We start from the raw sequence: 15,719 nt of genomic DNA on the forward strand, positions 1-15,719 counted from the left end.
TGAAAGAACAACCAACACTCTCAACAGAACACACTCAAGAGAAGGAAGGAAAAGCACCTGAGGAGGAGGAAACCATCTGATAACGTGGGCACGTGACACTTTCATATATAAACTCAGTCAAGAGCGAAGCTCCTGTGTTAATCATAGGATGCAAAGAAGGTAAAGTTAAACGTTAGCTAAATGTTAGTTCTACTAACTGGAGGATTTTAAGCTCACTAAAACTGTATTATTTTGCTTTGTTCATAAGTTTTGAAACACATTGTAGAGTATTAATTTCTTCACAAATCCTGGGAAAGATGAGAAGCATTGCTTTTCACTAGTTCCAAAAATCTAATTTGGTCTCAGAAGAGCAGTCAATCGCCCGAGGATCCCGAGTTAGCTTACGGGAGGGATTATATAATTTGGTTCTGTGATATAATGAAAAATATATGTGGTCTTTGTTCCCAGTTCCTGGCACAGGGCTTCTAAAACATTTGAGATTTCCTAAGTGATGAGTATGTGTCTCTTGTTATTCATAATGAGCCCCTATCAACCTTACCATAGTTTATGCTAATGAGGTGACTCTTGGTGGGCCCCTAGATAGCTATAGGATGGGGACTGGTAGCCAGAGACACCAAAAAATGTGATTAGAACTTTCAGCCTCACCCCCCAACCTGCTGGGAGGGGAGAGGGACTGCAGGTTGAGTTCAATCATGAATGGCCAATGATTTAATCAATCATACCTGTGTATCGAAGCCTCCATAAAAACCCTAAACAATGAGATTCGGAGAGCTTCTGGGTTGGTCAGCACATGGAGGTGTTGGGAGGGTGGCACGCCTGGAGAGGGCATGGAAGCTCACACCAACCCCACCCCCCTCCCCCACACACACCTTGCCCTGTGCGTCGCTTCCATTTGGCTGTTCCTGAGTTGTAGCCTTTATAATAAACCCGAAATATTAAGTAAAGCACTTTCCTGAGTTCGGTGAGTCATTCTAGTGAACTACTGAGCCTGAGGGGAGCTTGTGGGAACCTCTGAATTTGTAGTCAGCTGGGCAGAAATGTAGATAGCCAAGGCACCCCACCTGTGGCTGATGCCTGAAGTGGAAGCAGTTTTCTGGGGCTGAGCCCTTAATCTGCAGGGTCTGGGTTAAACCTGGATAGTTCGCATCAGAATTGAATTGAATTGTTGGACACCCAGTTGGTGCTGGAGAATGGGTTGGCATGAGAAAAAAATCCTCCCATTTGGTGTCAGAAAACACTCCAGAAAAAAACCTGAGAGGTTCCTCAGCCCATCCTCCTTTCTAGGGAGAGGGAGATCATGATCAACTCTACCAAAGAAGTTGAAGTTAAAGAATACTTGGAATAATGTGGTAGTCTTTCATACAAATCTTACCTTGGAATTTAACATTTTTATAAAATATCTTGTGTCATTTTATTATTCATTGTTGGCTTTTCTTACCTTTACTACTCTCTGAGGATGAAACCAGCCACAATATACTGAGGACTTATCACTTAGAGTAGTAATTCTCCCCTTTTATTTAAAATTTCCTCTATTTTTCTAGATTTGGCTTTTCTTTTAAATAAGTCTTTTAACTTACTCTAATTATTCTCTGACTTCTGACAACAGAATGCTGAGGCTCAACTCCTCTCTTTGAGGCCTCGTTTCTGCTTAATTGTATTTACCTACTGTTCCAATTCTCTAAGAAATTATATACAATTTTCAAATGCTGGCAGGACCCAAGCTCACCTCCACCACACTCCCCTGACAAAGAAATATGTCCTGCTACAAATGAAGTGGGAGAGTTGCTAGAAGATACCCAGCAATTCAGAGTGTTTAGGAAGTGTCTCATGGGGTATGTAATTTCTGGTATGTAGCAATCGGTTTGTGTCAAATCTGTGTTTAGGACTGTACATTTTATCTTCTGAAAGTAGCAAATGCAAAGACAGATTAGAAAAGTACAAATGTGAGAATGAAAGATATTCTAGATGGAGACCAGCTACCTGAAAGTCACACTAACTTCCTTCAACAATTCTTTTCCCTACTCTTTTCAAACATAAACAAAATAAATCAGTCACACTGGGTTTAAGTTATGATCTACATGGAGGGAAGATACTAGAAGTGGTTATTTTCTAGAATTTCCAGCTTCTCAGCTGCTTCTTATTCTATATATAATTAATGCTCTTTTGACATCTCACACCAATGGGGAAAAATGTATATACATACTCAGTTACATACCTAAAAATTATTATGGTCACAATATTTTATGTATGTATAGGATTTATTTTATATAAACTTTATATTTGTCAAATGGAATAAATGTCATATTTCTATTTTTCCCTATGCTTTTTACCTATTTAAACTGTGATATTGGATAGAGAATAGCATAACAGATAGCGGGTTGACTTTTATCTTGTTCAGACAGCAGTTAGCTGCCCACGGAATCCAATATGGTATCAGGGAATGGCTTGAACACTAGGGACTATTGGCTCAACATGTGTCAAAAGTTAATAATATTTGTAATATTCCAAAGTTCAGTTCTCCAAAACATCCTCTCTAAAAGACAAAATGCTTCAATGAAATTAAACTGTGTGAAACTTCTAGTTTAAATAATAAAGTAACAAAATAATAAAACTACAAAAAAGTTATAAACTCTTCTCAAAAACAAAATCTAGTACTAAACACTTTTTTGAAGACAGAAAATTTATAGAAATGTTGGCAACACTTTGAGAAAGCAAAGGTCTTTTGCTGTGTGTTTAGGCTATATGAAAAGAAAGGTTTGATGAAAACTACAAGAATATTCATGGGAATTAAAAATGACAATTAAAAAAAGCTTTGTAACTTCACTAGACTCTTCTATTACAATCTCTAGGTTTAATAAATGTTGGACCTTAGATTTCTAAAAGTACACATTTCTAGACTGAATTGTAGAAGGGTAAAATATTTGGCAGCCACATAGACAAAGCAGAATGTCAGAGACATAAATTAGGAACTACCAATTCTCCATTAGACTGTAAGCTTCCTGAAGGCAGGGACCTTATTTTGGTATTTCTGGTGTCTTACAAAGGACCTCATCTACCGCAGCCTTGTCATAAAACAGAACATGTATTGAGCTCTTAACCATGAGCTCCAGTCTGTGTGAAGTAATTTGCAAGCATTATCTTGTTTATACTTTGTAGCAACTCTAGAGTTTAACACTATTCTATTATTATCCTTATTTTCTGGATAAGGACACAGTGGCATAGAGGGTTTGAGTAACTTGCCCAAAATGCATAACCAGAAGTGGCAAAGTAGAGATTGTCTGTGATTGGAGGACAAATAACGTAAACTACTATGTTTCACTGCCTCACCAAATATCTTCTAAATGAAGAAATCAATAAACAGAATAGATAGTATTCCTTCATCAGCACCCATTGTTCATGGACTGAGGCAGTGATGAAACAGTCTTATTTAGGTTCCCAAAGCTCTACAGGGAAATAAATGAAACTTATATCTCAGTAATTTAACACAAAGGTTAATTTAGGTTTTAGGGCAATGTGCTGACAAAAAAAGTCCCGATCTGTGTACATTTCCGTGGTGTATATACTCTCACCATGGTCGATTTCAGCCTGGCAACTTGATGCCATTGACTGTGGTGTGTGAAGAGATGAGCACAATTAGCTCTCGCAAGCTCACCACCATAGAATATTTCTGTTCTCCTTCACACTTTTATTCTCTCTCTCCATTATTATTGTGCTCTTTTCTTTTTTCTCCGCTTTAAAATTTTCCACTTTACAATTTTATGCCTGTTCTTTCAACGTAAAGCACTCAAATCTTTTTGTAAATTAAACAAGGGTTTAAAATAATTAAAGAGATAATTAATTAAACACGAGAAAAGAGATATTTCTTACCAGATTTTTAGATGAATCATACATAAAAACTAGCATACCACCAAAAAATAGAGCAGAACACTCAACAATCCTTTCAAGTTTACTTGGTTATTAATGGGGTAGAGGGGCAAACAAAAACTTCTTGGTAAGTATCCTTCCTCCCCTGGTAAGGTTGCTTAGATAATCAAAGAAGGCAATGAATGCAAAACTACTGTAAATTCCTCCGTGATATTTGAATTGAGGATATAGCTATTACAATGGACAGAAAGGTAAGAGCCATCCTCAAATTCAATTGACCCATAAAATAATAAGATTTTGGATAGGAATGTGATTTTGAAGTAGAGAATGTGTAGCCCTACTTTTTAATCAGACGAGGAATGTATTTAAGCCATGTAGAGGAAGTATTAGCTTGCTGCCTACCATCCAAAGAACTTTTAGACTTCAGAAAATTACAGGCATGGAAAGGCACATTTATACTTATATTTAGCATCAGACTGAGAACATAGTTTTGATAAAGATCTGTCTATATCTCTTCAGCAGATTTAGGTTTCTTGTATTACCAGTACCTTATTAATGATTTGCAAGACTTGAGGTAATCTGAATCTTTATTCTAGATTTGAAACTACATACTTGGCCACCCCAGGAATATTACTTGTTTGTTTGTTTGTTTGTTTCAGTTAAAAAATATATATACTGTTCGTACACTCTAAAGTGAACTATAAAGTAATTTCTTAAGTAAACAAGGAAAAGCAGCAGGAGAAACAAATCGATCCCAACATTTGCGTGTTCTCTGATAACACTGATGGCAAATCACAATGACATTTCCTCCCCACCAAAACCAAGCTCCATTAAAAATGCACTTCTAAGATTTATGATAGAAAAATGTGCATTCTTGATATTGGCAAACAGCTGTGAAAATTACTTTAGAGCAATATTGACTAATATAACATGCACATATATATAAATTTAAAAAGATACTAAATTTAGATTCAAATTTGGATCTCCACTTATAAATTAAGGAAGAATATAAGATTATTCAGGGTGTATGTGAGAATACGCACTGTCATTAAAAATATACATATCCCCAAAGATCTGATGATGCTAAAGAATAAAGGAAATATTTGTTTACGTTTTGAGAGTTTCAATTTTTCCTTCTCACACTCCCTCAAGGATTTCCTTCCTAGGACCATTCTTAGAGTATAAATATTTTTTAAAAATAATTAAATTGACAAATATTGGGCAAACCTTGCTAGAAAAGCAAATAATTCCTTTGGAACAAGGAAGACAATTTAGAAAACACATTAACTTCTTCAATCCCCAAATTTATTTTACTTAATGAGTAGGAAGATGTCCTTCTATTGTCTTACGACTTGGAAATATCCTTCTTAGAATAACTTGGTCTATAACAAAGAAAAATAATTTTTCATAGTTTTTTTTTAAATTTTTTGTTTATTGCAGTAACATTGGTTTATAACATTGTATAAATCATAGTTTTTTAAAAAAGGTCTTACAAGCATAATGACTATTAACTTTTATAAGAATAAAAGTAAAATTTTTAATGACATTATTAGGAATATTAAATTTTTATATTGAAAACTAATGAGAAAAAATGGACTCATATGATTTTGTTTACCATCTTTAAAGCTAAAAATCTCTGAGGCATAAAGACTGACCATTTTGTTTTAAACATTAAACCCAGGAATAGAAGGCATGGTTTCTTGATAGTTTCATCTGATTTATACCTTTGTAGTTTGAAAAATAGTTTTGCTCCTGTCAGATAATGGGAAATTCAGGGTCCTTTCAATGAAAGGAAAATCATAATATTAAAGATAAATGCTTAACTATAGCAAAGGGTACAAAATTGTTTTTAATGAATTTGACCTCTTGCTTTTATAAAGTTTGTTTTTTATGATGTGTGGCTAATATGGTGGTCATGCAGCTAAAAGAATTATCTTCACATCATTATATAGAAATATAACACTAGTACACTTGAGTTTCCTGGTTATGTTTCACTGCTCTTTGTCATTATATATTTCCTATTGTTACTCTAAAAAAAGAACTCAAATTGACTTATATGAGAACAAACATTAAACAATTAAGTAAGATTACTGCTTTGAAAAGAAACCTTGAAAAAAAACTCCAACAGTTTAGACCACCAAGAAGCACTAATAAATTTAAGAAAATATGAGGTTTCCTCTATGTGACTTCTCTTGAAATGTTATGCAACGGAACTTCAAGGTCATATAAAAATTCTGGTACTTTTAAAATTATCTTCTGACTAGAGTTTGCATTTACATGATTTATATGTCAGTTAAACTTGCAATTTACCAAAACAGCAAAATCAAATTCTTTGAATCTTTGATATTTTCATTAATCACTATTTTACAAAATGATCAAATGCAGAATTCTAGCAACACAGCAATACTAAAAGACTAAAAAATGGTCAATCCAAACATTCATGTTTACATTAAAAAATCATTCTCATTCCAAAATAGTACTTACAAATCAACATTTAGAAAACAAAAATTTGCTATGCCTCAGATATCCAAATTAAGCAATTCTCTTTGATATTTGATATACTACATATTTATACTAATTCTGAATAAAAACAATATATATTTCTGAAAAAAATGAATCTTTACCATTAAATTATGTAACACTACAAAATATAAACTTTTGCAGTTTCATGTTTTCTATAAGCAGGACAATATGATACTATTCCATTAAGATGAAATAAGTGTGGGAACCATATATTACAGGTACCTGAAAAATCTGAATTCCAGATAAAGATAGGAAAGTAATTATAAAATCAGAATATGATTTATGAAGAAAGACTAAAGGGAGGGTTTGGATTTCTTAAGTTTAAAAAAGAAAAAAATCTGAGTATAAGTAACTTGCCTTAAATACATGAAGATTTACTTTAAGGAGGACAGTGTCTGGCTGTTCACCTTTTCTATGGAAGTTTCACCAGTAGGAGAGTTTTCAATGCAAAGGAAGCTCCGTTCCTTTATAATTCTTAATGCAAAATTTACTTTAAAAATCTAGGGATAATATGATCTTGGACCAAAAGGCAGAATTTGGAGGAACTTCTGATAATTAACATCGCAGGAGATTCTGTTTTGAGCTAACTGAAGGAAAAGCCAAACAGTGAAAGACAGACCAGAGTTTTTTAATACATTCATAATTCAAGATATGCAGCCATTTGGACAAAACTGATGGCAAATTAATGCTTCTCATTTTAATTCACAGAATCACCCTGCAGAGACAAGTTCCTGGTTCTAAATCACAGGGTAAATGAAGTGTTTATAAAGGTTCCACTTCCCGACTGCCAGCACCCACTCTCTTCATCATCTATAACGTCATTACCATTCATCCTCGCTCACTGCATAGCTCTCGCTCCCAGATTCCAGCACTCCACTCAATCATCAGGGGGCAAGTACGGTAAGCCAGCTGCTTCCGTGTCATTGTACATAAAATTCCTGTTCATTTGTGTTCAAGAGTATGGGCTCAGGGGCCTAGGTTTGCAACTTGGCTCCTCAACTTGTTAGCTTTATGACATGGGAAAGTGCTTAGCCTCTCTCGTGTCTCAGCTTTATCACCTTCAAAACAGGAACATTTTTTATCTCATAGGTGGTTGTTGAGGTAGTTAATGGACAAAATGTAGAACAGCCCTCGACACACAGTTGGTGCTCAATAAAAGTTTGCCATTACGACTACATGCCATGACTTGGGACTATTGTATTCTAGTTGGGGAAAGAGAGTTTAAACAAGTAAGCCTACAAATAAATACATGATTAAATTTTGGAGATGACTATAAAAGAAAAGAATAGAGTGTTAGGGGAAAGCATATCAGAGGGAGTCTAATTTAGACCAGGGGGTCAGGGAAGGCCTCTCTGAAGATATACATTCAAGCTAAGAATTCAAGGGTCCAGAGAGTGAAAAGGAAGAAAATTCCAAGGAAAGAAAGAATAGCATCTCCCAGAGAGACACTATTAATACTGAGTATGATTCTTTGGGAAAAGAGAAGTGTAAGGGAAGAGTACAAAAGTACATACGCTCTCCCATTCTTGCTCTCTGATTGTGGAGAGTTTTAAGTATCTGAGGGCACATGTTAATAGAGTGGAACAAATGTGGGTTCTTTAGTATGAGAGCTGGGTTTGAATCCTTGTTTTGTGACTTACAGGCTGCTTAACTTTGGGAAAGTAATTTAGCACCCTTGAGCTTCAGGTTTTTTTCTATTGTAAATGAATTATAACTTATACTTCATAAGGTTTCTTTTCTTTCTTTTTTTTTTTTCTGGTGAGGAAGATTGGCCCTGAGCTAACATCTGTTGCCAATCTTCATTTCTCTTTTCGCTTGAGGAAGATTGTTGCTGAGCTAACATCCGTGCCAGTCTTCCTCTATTTTGTATATGGGATGCCACCACAGCATGGCTTGATGAGTGGTGTATAGGTCCGTGCCCTGGATCCGAACCCACGAACCCTGGGCCACTGAGGTGGAGCACGCCAACTTAACCACTATGCCACTGGGCTAGCCCCTCATAAGGTTTCTTTTTTAATGAAAAATACAGAAAATAAAAATTTTAAGTTACTACCACTCAGCTGGCACATATTAGCTGCTCTTTTCTTCTTCATGGTGGGGGGCGGAGGGCTGGGCTTATAGTTCACGTACATGACAGTAGGCAACAGGAGTGCTGTCCTGACATATAAGGAAGGATCCAGAGTTTAGGATTCTATCCAGGAATGAATAATTGTTTATTCATTCTCTGATTATTTTATCAGAGCTGTAACTCCAAACCAAGATGCCACTCTTAAAATATATAACGCCAGCTCTAAGAGAAATGATAATTCAATTATTCCTCTGAGGCACTTCCAATTTTTTCATTTTGATAGGGAAAATTTTTTTTGCATTTTGATGGTTTTAAGTGGAAAACTATAGTTGGAGAAAATGTTTGATTTTTCTCTCATTTGATGGCAAGTGTGACAAAGTAACTTTAGGGGTGGGGCCTTGGAAGGGGCACTGCTGGCGCCTGGTTGTCTTGTGTGGGACATTTGCGGGACAGCTGCTTGTTTCACTGTGCAAACAAGTAATTATTTGAAATCAAATAAAGGGACCAACTTAAAAGGCCTTCTGATGTATGAAATCTAAATTTACACAGAATTATTTCACTACATAAATAAAGATACTTGTGTTTGTATTTATACATAATGTGTGAACTTTTAAAAAAGAAAATGTAAAAACAAACACATTAGCAAAAACTACATAGATACTTCAAGAATCATCATATGGTTCAAAAAGCAAAATTCCGGAAGCAGGGGTTCACCAGCCGAATTATGGACACAAATATCAGCAATATCAACAGGCTGCCTTGTTCTGCTCTTTCTTAAATACTTCCAGATACAAAGTATATTGCCTTTTCTGTTCCACCTATAAGCCTGGATAGCAGGAATCAGAGACTTAGGAAATGTGAGTTTTACCTATCAAAATTAATATGTACAATATAAAACTTTTTAAGGATTTTTTCCTTACACTATAACCAAAATTAGGGCCATGTTGATGTGAATATTAGAAATTCAGGTATCTGGAAACCCACGCTTTATCATTGTAAAAATGATAAAGGAAGTTATTGCTTTTATTGAAAATTGGCAATTTTTCCATTGTCTGATAAACAGTAGACTATCACAGATACATGTGTGATTATCTGAAGAAGTCTTAAATATACAATGAATATTATTTTGTATAATACCACACATCATTCTAGAACAGTCTAGAAGCAGGAAATGGCTCAAGACAGAACTGCCCTTATTAATGCTGGAGTGACTTTGGCATCCATCCATTGTTGTTGTGCTGGTTAAAACATACATAAAGCTAAGTTTTCCTTGAATCCAGTAATTTCCTGATATAAATCTAAATGGAGGTAAGAAAACCATGGACAGGATAAAGGACTGCTCATTTTTCTTCTTTGGCTATGACAATTTTTTGTTTCTACTGGTTATGTTTGATGACAAGAAGAGCCTTACCCCACTTCCTTCACACAGGTTTATAAAAAACAAATCTGATCATTTTACTTTGCTTCCTTAAAACAATAACAAAACAAAACATTCTAACTCTCATCACCTAAAAAATAAGTCCAAATGTTTTAATAGGGTACACAAGACCCTTCAAAAGACAGCCCTAACCTTTTTTTCCAGCCTCAACTTGTGTCATTCTCTCTCATGTTCTTGTCGTTTCAGCCAGTCAACTTCGATGCTCCCCTAGACGTTCACATCCTGATGGCTTTGTACTTGGCTATTCCTTCTGCTTGGAAGACCATCCCCATCTAGTTGCTCTGGAAGAACTTCCTGATCTTTTAAGACCCAGCTCCAGCTCTTCTGCCAAGTCTTCTCTGACTCCAGAGCTCATCGTGCCTCTCTTTTCTTCCTAGTACTTTCTACACATTGCTAAGACACCACACCACTACCGTGTCATTTTGTGCTGATTGTACCTACCAGTCTCCCTACCCCATAAAGAAGAAATCTTGAATGGAAATCAAGTCTTATTATTCTTCAACTGTATCAGCACTCAGCCCAATGGCTGACACTTAATAGGCACTCAAATATTTGAGGGTATGAATAAAAGACTATAAGACCTATAGCTGCATCTCATGTGTTATGTATATCTTTACCCCAGGCTCTTCTAAGGCTCAATTCTATCAAAACGTCATTTAAAAGGACTTATCTAGAAAAAGTAATACAGTAAAGCTTCAGTAAGAATAGAAAGTTAACTTCCACTTGGTATTAGTAAAACAAAGGAGCATATTCTTAAAATATATAATAAACTGTTATAAATACACTTTCTCCATCAGCAAGGAATAGTCTATAAAATATTAGTCTAAAATTGTTGTTTGAGTTGTAGACTAATCTGAGCAGTAATTCAGACAAAAATAAAAGGTAATTATTTCCCATCAGGAGTTTTGAGAAATTTAGTGCTTTACTCCTATGTCGCTTTTCCTGATAAATGTGTCAAAGAGAACTAATGATAATATAACAGTCCTAGAATTACTTCCTAGGATTAATGTCACTACAAAACATCAGGTAAAATATTAGGGGATAACACTAGACAATTTGTTTTTCTTCCTAACTACTTGTCTAGAGCTTCAGAGCAAAAACACTAATAAAAGTCAGTCATCATTATGATGTCATTCTCATAATTTCCTTAGAAATAAACTAGCAAGTACAAAAAATATTTATAATGTACGACATCATCTATGTGCCTTTCCATTGCTTAAACTTTGGGTTATATTTAGTGAGGTTTCCTGTTTGTTATAAAGAACACCTTCTGGGAGAAATAAAATACATTAATAAAAGCCCTCTGAAGTCAAACTATCTTTTTAAGTCACACGTGTGCAGGTGTAGCTTAAACACTATGGACTGGGACAATTGTATGACTTAATCCACCAAGTTATGAAAAGATTTTTTTCTGTTTTGCAACCCAAACTCTTTGGAAGCTATTTATCTGTCACTAAAACGGTTTCAGTATCTAAAACCAGCTCCCAAATGATATCTGCCTACTGGTATGGAACGGGCCCTAGATGACATTTATAACACACCAAACTTGTTGGAGAAATGAGTGCTCCAATGACATTTATAGTTGCAGTTTTTGGTGCTTCCACTATAAACCCATAAAATGAATTTGACCTTTATCCACATCCAATTTACAAGTAATTACAACTTACACAGAATGGGAGACACAGGAGAATTGAGAAGTTTTGTGTATATGAGAATGAATTCTCAACCCTTCCATTCTTACACATAACTTTTTAGATGATGCATTTCCTCATTTACCCCATTCTGCAACTGTTTCATCTGGCAGAGTTAATTAATGTTTACCACTTTATATAGTTTCTTTGACATTTAACATGCTCCCTATGACATGTGTCTTTTGGAGTATGAAATGTGTCTTTTTGGAAAAACTAAAGAACAAAAGTGCCTCAGGGGTCTTCAAATACATTAGAAGGGCATAACCCTTCTCCATAAGTTCTAACATTTAGACTCCCAAGTTATTTTGGCAGAAAAATCAAACTTCCCACTCGTCCTGGATAGGGAAAGCTTATCTCACCAGTGGTGAGTCTTTTCCCCAAGACTTGCATGAATAATGCATTTTCACCTGTCGAACGCCTGGGACTTCAAAAAAAGAATCTCCTGGGGCCGGCCCGTGGCTTACGGGTTAAGTGCGCGCGCTCCGCTACTGACGGCCCGGGTTCGGATTGGGCGCGCACCAACGCACCGCTTGTCAGGCCATGCTGAGGCGGCATCCCACATACAGCAACTAGAAGGGTGTGCAACTATGACATACAACTATCTACTGGGGCTTTGGGGAAAAAAAGGAGGAGGATTGGCAACAGATGTTAGCTCAGAACTGGTCTTCCTCAGCAAAAAGAGGAGGATTGGCATGGATGTTAGCTCAGGGCTGATCTTCCTCACAAAAAAAAAAGTATCTTTAATTTATTCTACACTAGAACACTCTGTCAACCAGCATCAAACTGGGGCTCTTCTAGCAAGCCACACTTAACTTCCTTTCCAATTCTTATTGCTCAAGGCCAAATCAAGCATAGCTTCTTTGTCTGCTTCAACAAGCTGTTCCAAGGTTGACCCATACTTGAGAACAGAGGCTGAGGAGCAGGAACATGATGAGTCTAACTTTGTATTTGTTTATTATGTAATGCTCACAGAAGACAACAGAGTTGGAAATCAGTGCTGATTCTGGAGCAAAATTTCTTCAAATATTCACAGGTTGGATTTTGGATGTTACTGGACGATTTTGCACAATTATCAGAGTCAGATAGACATGAATTTGAATCCTAGGTCTGCCAGTTACTAGATATATATCATTGGGAAGATTACTTAACTTTTCTGAACATGAGTTTTCTTATCTATAAAAAGGATAATAATACCCAAATCATAGGACTATGGTAAAGATTAAATGGGGATGTATTTTACAGAGTTTCTGAAACATACTGCAACTTCAAAAAGATGCATCACCTTCCCTATAAAGTTAAAAGATGTATGCAAATAGAGTGTAAGGTATCAAATTTAGCTTTGGTAAGGCTGAAATGGCTTACAGGCCAATAGCAAAAAGATTCCAAAAAATTATTAGGCACCTGGAACATCTAAAGAACTCACTAGACCAATAATTTTTATGGCTTTGTGGTGGGGGATGATGCAATTGATTGTGTGAGGAAGGAAGACCCCACAGCAGCTGCTCAGTCTAGGGCAACTCCACAGAGAACCAAAGAATTGAAAGGTGCTGGCTTTCCCTTTTTCATGTAAGGCTCACTGAACCTTAAGCACATCTAATGCTTTCTTGGCTCCTATTTGCAGGAGACTGAAATATCCTCCACAAAGTTGGCAGAAATTAAGTAGGAATGTAACATTAAGTTTTACACTAGTTTACAGTTAATGCATTAATGTCTATTCTATACCAAAGGTATGTAGAAGACGGGCTGTATCAGAGATGATTTGCCAGATACTACACTCAGCCCCTTGATTTTGTTTGACCAGCACCACCTGTGGGGTCACATTTTGCATTGAGTGGCAGTCCTTCTCCTCTACCCCAAAGCACTCTACTTATATGAAAGCAATGTTTATTGCAATGTAGCCTTCCTGGGCAGGATACATGAAGAGAATATTATTAGGATATTGAAGGAGTTATTGCATGGATGGCTGCCGCCTAGACAGACAGACATAAATAGGGTTACCTACATTATTCAGTTGTCTCCAACGAATACAAGAGGACTGCCTGAATATAACAATTACATAGAGCGACAAAGCTGTAGTATATTACCAAAGAAGAAATCCCGCTTGCCCTGAAGACTTGATCATTTACTTTAAGCCAATCTGTCATGGACCTAAGAGATACAGAGCAATGCTTTGAACAGCAATGATTTGGAAAGAAATCTAGGCTAAGCATCTTTCTTTTCAGTGTTTATGCTTTCATACATATTCTGAGGAACGTTTTGTCCCCGTGACTGTTGCGGCCAGTTTAAAGTCTTATTGGGAAGTTCTAACAATGACACAAGCTACTTTGCTGATGAAGCTGCGGCCTTATGGGGAGCCAGGAAATAGCTCGACATTCTCATTCCCTTGTCCCCTTCTTTCCACTCAGTCCTTTAGGTCTTTAATAACTTTTTTGTGTGTGTGTGAGGAAGATCAGCCCTGAGCTAACATCCATGCCAATCCTCCTCTTTTTGCTGAGGAAGACTGGCTCTGAGCTAGCATCTGTTGCCAATCCTCCTTTCTTCCCCCAAAGCCCCAGTAGATAGTTGAATGTCATAGTTGCACATCCTTCTAGTTGCTGTATGTGGGATGCCGCCTCAGCATGGCCGGAGAAGCAGTGCGTTGGTGCACGCCCGGGCTCTGAACCCGGGACGCCAGTAGTGGAGAGCGCACACTTAACCACTAAGCCATGGGGCCGGCCCCTTTAATAACCTTTTAATAGTCTATATTAAGTCTATAACTTAATAGTCTAAGTCGTTATCAGAAATTTTATTTTTAAGTACAGTTTAATTTGGGTAAGCAGAGAGCAAACGTCTTCCCAATAATTTCTTTTAGGAACATTTCCTATTTTTCTTTATTTTCAATATTTCAGATACATCTTTAATCCTCCATTTCTTCCCTATGCTAACTCCAAAAGCATCTCTAATCCCAAGACACCCTACTCTTTTGAAAGATAATGACTTAATATATCCAAGATCACAGATAAAAAAACATTGTATTTTAACCAGCCTTTTTCCTTGAACAACTTTTATGCTGTTTCTACTGATTTTTTTTAACTTTGCAACATTTCCTCAAAGACCGCTTCTCACTAATTTCCTGGCTCTTAAAAAATTCCTTTTCTTTAAGTTTGGTGTCATAATAATACTTCTTAGAGCCTCCAGGGAGGATACTGAACTTAATTATATTATGGCCACTGTAATTTGGTGGGTCAGCCACATTTACTTCCTTAACCAATTCATACGCTACTCAAGGCGAAACCGAGTAACCTCTCTTTATGCTTCAGCAACAAGCTGTTCCAAGAAAGCCGTTGTTTATAGTATTGAGAAACTGTTCCTCCAAGCCACATCCCAGTGTAATGTTCAGTTGGCAAAAAGAAGGTTGTATGTTGTTCAGCAGGGAAATCTGCTTCATTCGACCACCCAAGAGGGCAGCAAAAATAAGTCACCTAGTAAAGGTGGTCTTTTATACAAAGGTCAAACAGAACTTTACTGGAAACTCTGGGTGGACTGGAAAGTCCTGGCATAATATAGTGAACTGCATAATTTAACATGTGCCCAAGTTTTACCATATAAGTGAAGCTTATTGCAAGATTGATGCATGCTTGATTATGCTTTTTCTTTAGAAAATAATGATTAAAAAGAAAAATGAAGCAAGATGGCTATACAAGATATCACTTCCTAATCCTGACACAATCCTAGATCAGCACCCTGCTTACTCTTGTTTTTTTTTCTTCTTCTTTTATTGGCAATTGTCTACAGTGACAGCCACCTGCTTTTCTTGATGATTGAAAGGAGGTGAAGGTATTATGGAAGTAGGAGAGCAAAAGAAGGAGGCTTGGTCATCATGCTGCCTGTATCAGGCACAAAACACTAAGTTCAAGTTAACTGACATTGCCTCAATTTTTGAAACATTTTTGTTTTTAGTCATCTTGTTGCCATCATCAAGGTTATTTTTATGTCTATTTTATGATAAAGAGTTGGTTAATGATCAGGTATGGTATACAGTTAAAGATATTTTGTAATTTTAAAATTTATAAAACTTAGGGTGACCATATGCCCTAGTTTGCCTGGACACAGGTATGGTCTATGTTCTAGTAAACTACTTAGAGACTCTCCTTTA

At 36.4% G+C, this 15,719-nt stretch overlaps 1 protein-coding gene across 3 annotated transcripts in view; it reads right to left on the minus strand.

Moving 5' to 3' along the window:
- HHIP (hedgehog interacting protein) overlaps positions 1-15,719 on the minus strand; it is a 92,002-nt gene that overhangs the window by 40,321 nt on the left and 35,962 nt on the right. The gene's annotated exons all lie outside the window — the stretch shown is intronic.

The sequence above is a fragment of the Ceratotherium simum genome, chromosome 12 (genome assembly GCF_057802395.1).
Source record: "Ceratotherium simum simum isolate JZ-2026a chromosome 12, ASM5780239v1, whole genome shotgun sequence".
Lineage (NCBI taxonomy): Eukaryota > Metazoa > Chordata > Mammalia > Perissodactyla > Rhinocerotidae > Ceratotherium > Ceratotherium simum.